This window comes from Adiantum capillus-veneris, chromosome 22 (assembly GCF_014529385.1).
Source record: "Adiantum capillus-veneris isolate H3 chromosome 22, ASM1452938v2, whole genome shotgun sequence".
In the NCBI taxonomy this organism is placed as follows: Eukaryota; Viridiplantae; Streptophyta; class Polypodiopsida; order Polypodiales; family Pteridaceae; genus Adiantum; species Adiantum capillus-veneris.
Window position 1 is genome coordinate 31,471,671 of NC_140952.1, and position 6,045 is coordinate 31,477,715.

At 37.3% G+C, this 6,045-nt stretch overlaps 1 pseudogene; it reads left to right on the top strand.

Annotated features, from left to right (window-relative positions):
- Positions 1-1,062: 1,062 nt before the first annotated feature.
- On the top strand, positions 1,063-2,905 carry LOC147429116 (uncharacterized; annotated as a pseudogene).
- Positions 2,906-6,045: the final 3,140 nt, after the last annotated feature.

Consider the following 6,045-nt stretch of genomic DNA (forward strand, 5'->3'; position numbering starts at 1 on the left):
GCATACATCCCAAACTTGGTGAGCAATGAAAAAAGACATTGTTTGATTTGCAATTTGAGGGTATAGACTCATATATGACATTGGAGAAACTTAGAATGCTTGCAACTTCTGATTTACAACTTGAAAAAAGAGTTAGAATTTTGAAACTATTAGAAGCTCCAAGAATTACAAGGGAGCAATAATTTATACCTACAAGAGAAGCTGAGTTTAAAGGGTAAGTCAATTTATCATTTAGAAGTATTGGAAGACATTGGTATATCTAAATGCTAAATTCATGTTTTGCATGTTAATTTGTGACAATTGGTTGGTGAGAGAAATCTTTTTGGATAGGGTTGAAAGCGTGGCCATGGGCCTTACTTGAATCTTCACTTGAAAGCATGGAGGGGCCACCCACAATGCCACTAGACCCTACTTTAAGAAAGTATTTTGATGGAGTGAAGTTGGAAGCCCATAAGTATATGTTTCAAATGTTGAGAAGTAGAGATGCAAGAGGGGATCTCAAATCAGGAAAAAAGTGGTAATGAGACAAAGGAGAATAAGTCCATGGAACTTGAAAAAGTGGCACAACGTGTTGTTTTTAGGTAAATTGAATGCTCTTTTTAGATTTGATTGTTTTTTGTGTGCATTGATGTGAATGTTTTTTTAGAATATGTGTGTCTATTTTAGGTTTTTTAAACACCTTGTTTTTTAGAAGTATCTTGATGAAATACCAAGTGTTTGCAAGGCATGGTGTAAAGTGGGCGACTCTCCTCTATGCATGTTTCCTTCTACCATGCATGGATTGAGTAAATGGAAGATAGAAAACTATCTATGGTGGATAGACTTTCCTTTGGGGAATCGTTTGGAGAGGAGATTGATATGTATGAATTGCATGCTGGTAAGAGATCCACAACTTCTACAACTACTTTGGACAAAGAGGCTACAAAGAAAGCATCAAAGAAAGACATCACTAGCAAATAAAGAGGTTAGTCTTTTCTCCTTAAATACAACCATTTGATACAAGTGATACAAGCTTTTGGGTTCTCTTTGAATGTGTGTCGTTTTATGGGTTTTCTCTATATTAGGTTGTGATGAGAAAGACATTCATACTCAAGAGATTGCAGAAATTCTTGTAAAAAGTGATAATGTATTAGGTGAGTTTTTTAATATAAAAAAACATGTCTTTGTGTGCTCTTTTGATTTCCTAAAGAGTATATTTATGTGTGTGTGTAACTGTAAAAGACTCAACTCTTGCAAAAGAATATGATTCACAATGGGCCATCAAAGATAGAATCCTATATAGACACATGTTTTGAATCTATTATTGGGTGTTGTATTGGTAATTATATTGAAATGGGTAGAGATTTTGAGAAAGGAAGAAAGAATGAGGCATATGGAAAGATGGATGAGTTTTTCAGCTTGCATGCTTATAAGGACCATCATTATCATCATGGAGGGAAAACAGTGAAATGGGCAACAGGACTTGTTTTGATAGACTTTCCCACAAGTATAGTGGGAATAGATGTTGGCGAGGAGGTTTCTTTGTGGGATATGTTGAGTGAGGATCATGTATGCTATGGTATCTCCATAGGGGCTGCTAGAGTCTTGCTGATGATGGTTGGTTGGTCATGATTAGCCCATTGGATGGTAATCCTACTTACATTAAGTTTTGCTTAAAAGATTTTATTTGTTTCTTTAAAAATTTTGAGGTTGAAACTTGCAGGTCCTTGCCTCACTTGGATTGAAAAGTATGCATATTGTTAGGGCCTAGTTGTTGCAAGAAGAGTGGTGATGGGAAGAAAAATACCATATGGAGGTTGCAAACAAGGGGAAAACACTCGCAGTGTGAGTAATTGCATAACAATTGATAATACCAAGCTCTAAAAGTAATTGTTTGATGATTTAATACTAATACTTTTTTACTGTGATGTGCATGATAGGTACGATGCAACATACTCATATTTGCTCATTGAATGGGTTACTATCCAACTTTGTATTTTGAGGATAGTAAAGCTCTTTTCAAAGGTAATTCATTGCAAAGTGATGATGATTTTTGGGCTCATTATATGCCTGAAAGGAAGAAGACACAACATCCACAATCCTCTAGATTGATTCGTGGAGCAGTTCAAAAGAGTATGAGCTTCACGGCTTGTGTTCTACACACTTTTTGTTCTCCACGGGTTTAGTGATTGACATCGGTTGTGATATGGCACCACTATCACATCCACCCATGATATTGGGATATACATGCTTTGATTTTGACAATGATGCATCAATCATTAAGGATTTGGTGGAACCAATTAACCTATCAAGTGAGAAGAGGCCAATTGCATCAAAGGAAAAAGAACATACAAGAGGAGTGGAGGAGTTTGTGGTCAAACCGCTTGGAAATCCTTTTTTGATGGATGACTAGTAAGTTTTACATTGGGTGTCTCTTAGACCTATGGTGCTTACTTTGGATGCTTACTTGCATGGATATTTGACTTATAAGTAACCTCTTGGTACTTTCTTTATTCAGTTTTTAGTCTTGCGATGGTGGATTGTGTGCCATAGACATGATGATGTTCTTTGTGGCCTTCTTTTGAAATAAGCTAGTCCTTATATAATGTAGTTAGTAGTTATAGTATAAATAAGATCGAGTTTTAGTCAATGCTCTTTCTTATGTATGTTTGTTTATCAATGTGTATGTCATGAAAAGTTACTTTTTCTTTGTGCCTTTGTTAAGCTTCAAGATAGGTATCATTGTGGATATAACATTGATTGTTATTGGTGGGAACACTTTTCGATTACGCTTCCTTTTTATGCAGAGTTAAAGGCACAAAGAATGGCGGAAAACGACTCATTTGATGATGATTTTGTTGCTACTCCAAGGAGGGAAAGAACAAAGTGTGATTTTGTTGATGATGAGTGTGAGCAGGATAAATAATTGTGCAACTTGAAAACATTTATTTGGATGTTTACTTTGATAGTATCTTATTGTAGTGCTCGCTAATTATGCTTTGGTTTTAAGGGGTATGTAAGGTGTTATTATCGATTTTGAAAAACCAAAATTGTTGTCTCTTATGAATGGCAACCATGTGCGGTTGTTAAAATGTCCTTCTCAAGCAATATGGCTACTTTGGTGTCTTTTCCATAGTATGGTCTCTTTGGTCTTAAATCTTCGTGGTTTTTTTTTTGACTTTAAAATCATGCTTTCTATTCTAATCTCTTTGGTTTTTCATCAGTTTCTCTTTGTTGTTTAGTTTGTTTGTTACACACACTCTCTCTAGTCATGATCTACATATGCAAAGTATGAGCGGATTATTTGTGTGTCTCTATAGAAGATTGTAATTATAATCTTTTTTATGTCAAAAATATTTATGTTTATGGTTTTAATGACAAAGAAGTCATGGATGTTTATGCCTTAAACATATGGAAATCATGGTAAGTACTAACTTAAGGAGAGAATGGAGATAAATTTAATCTAGAATTGAAAACGCTCAGTGGATTTCCTACATGGTGTTGAGAATAAACAAAAAGAAAATGGAGTGTACATAGTCTGTATACAAACATGGAATAACTACGAGTATTACTAGGATTTTAGCTACAAGATATCTCCAACTCATTCGTCTTGCTTGCTTTGTATCCCTCGCTCGCTTTTCAAGGCTCGTTAAATGGTAGCACCCCTTCTTAAGCAGGAAAGGAGAAACCAATAGCTCTGATATCAATGTAATGGATATCAATGTAATGGAAATGGCTATGAACTTTGAGGATAACTAAATTAGAAGAATTAAAGAGAGCATTTTTGTGAGACTACTTTGAGAACATAGAGGGTGAACTTAATTAGTGGTAGCAACATAAACATTGTACTTAATTAACTTGGCATGAACAATACTTTTGCAAGAGAGAGAATTAGAGAACTTGACAATAGTTGAGGATCGGATTTGTGTAAGGTCTCTGACCCAATCACAAGAGCACCCTTGTACCACGAAATGAATACAATGGAATAAGTTACTATTTTTAGCAGTTTTCCAGATTCTGTCAGTGCCATGATGTTTAGAATGTTATAAAGCTTCAAAATGTGAATTAAAATAATTTTTGTGAAAATTTTTTAAAAATAGTAAGTTTTTGGTCACCCAAACCGTCCAGTCTCGACCGTTTCGAAAATCTGCACCCGTACCCCGAATTTAAAAAAAAATATGCATTTTCGGACCCCGGGGGGGGGGGGGGGGGTCTGCTAAATATGGCAGGTACTCAGACCGTACGTCTTAGTTAGAGCTTAGTATAGCAATTTACGGCATCAAAATCCGACTCGTATGGCCCGTTTTAGCCTAAAACCAATTTTTCACAAAATTGTCCGGGAAGCACCGAGGGCCCGAGGCTGTGTGGGAACAGGTCCCAGCCCACTGCAGACCTGCTTTAGCAGCTAGGGGGCGCCCTCTTGCTTTGTGGGAGTCTTGGGGAAGCTGCCAAGCCTGCAACTTAGTGTGAGAGTCAGTTTACTGAGCCAACTGGACACTTGGTGGGTAGGCAACTGGACTTGCCATGCAAGGACTGAGTGCTCATCCAGATGCATTTAGCAACACAAATCGATTTTCAGCCTGTAGGAGCCTATTTAAAGGCCTACACACACACACACACAGAGACATATATGCTCACACACACACATTGCATACTCACACACCTACACACTGGGAAGGTGCTGCCGGCACACACACAGCTTTTGAAGGAGAAGCAAGGAGGGAGGTGCTGCCGAATTTCCCATCTCAAGGATTCATTGCATCAGAAATTTAAGAGGATTCTCAGCCCCTAATCACGGTAATTATGGTTTAATTACTGCTCTTCTTAATCTCATCATTACCCACTCATAATTCTTGTCTACTATGCCTACTTTTAGCTATAATTCTCTATAGCTGCTCTATAAGTTTTCATAGCTGTACTTCATTACATAATTATCATTCATTTAGTTAATTTATTCAGCCATTCATCATCCTTAATCAAGGATTAATGCATGATTAGGAAAGATTCTCTCTCTAGGCGGTATAATCAATAAATTGTCAGCTAGTAATAGTGTAGATTTGTCAGAATTCAATCTTTCACTACTCAATAGATTTGTAATTAAATTATACTTAATCTTCTCCCACATTTAGATGCGATTAAGGCTGAAAATTAATCCGTCATTAGTCCAATAAGAAGAAGTTTTTTCCATCACACATGCCTGCGGTCACTCTGCACCTTCATATTGCTCTAGGAAAATGAATGAGCTTGCTTACTTCATATCTTTCGTGAATCAATTAGAAAAACTCTGAATTTCTTAATCATCTAAGCCAAGTAATTAACCTTAGAGTCGTTTCCCATAGGGTGGATACAGAATTACCCTTAAAAATTGCTAGGGAAAAAAGGAAAAAATCTAACCTCGTGCATAAGGAGGAGTCTTTAATAAATCTAATCTGCCGATTGGTTTGTCATGTTACTCTCGGACCTTAGCTTTTTTTTTTTTCAAGTCTATCATTTAAGTAGTGAGAAAAATGGCCCCGGTTAAGAGAACTCGCTTCGGTGGAGCCCACGACCGCGAGGCAGGAACAAGCAATGTCAACGGAAAAGGGAAGGCTCCCATGGACGAGCAAATACCGGCCATCTCACGGGCTATTGACGAAGAAATGGAAGAGGTAGGTCCCAATTTCTATTCAAGTTGTTTAATTAACATTGCATACGATTAGTTAGAATGAACATATCCGCGAACATGTTGGAGAAATCCGACAGAAACCTCGGCATTGAATGCATAGTACATTTAAGTATAAAGTAGGAAAGAAATGATTGATGGGTATGCTGTTTGCAAGAGGAAAGAATGTTTGCTAGGGAAAATTTAGCTCGACATGTTCATTTTATTTCCAATGTTGAATCAGTCTTGACCCCCCTACTGATCACAGGGGGCAGAGTTCCTCATTAGGGCTCTTGAATCCACAACTTGCTTTTTATGCGGTGGATACCCACGACTTGCTTTCTATGCGGTGGGAACCCACGTCTTGCTTTCTATGCAGTGGGAGTGTCCATGACGTGCTTTCTATGCAGTGGACATACCTAGTT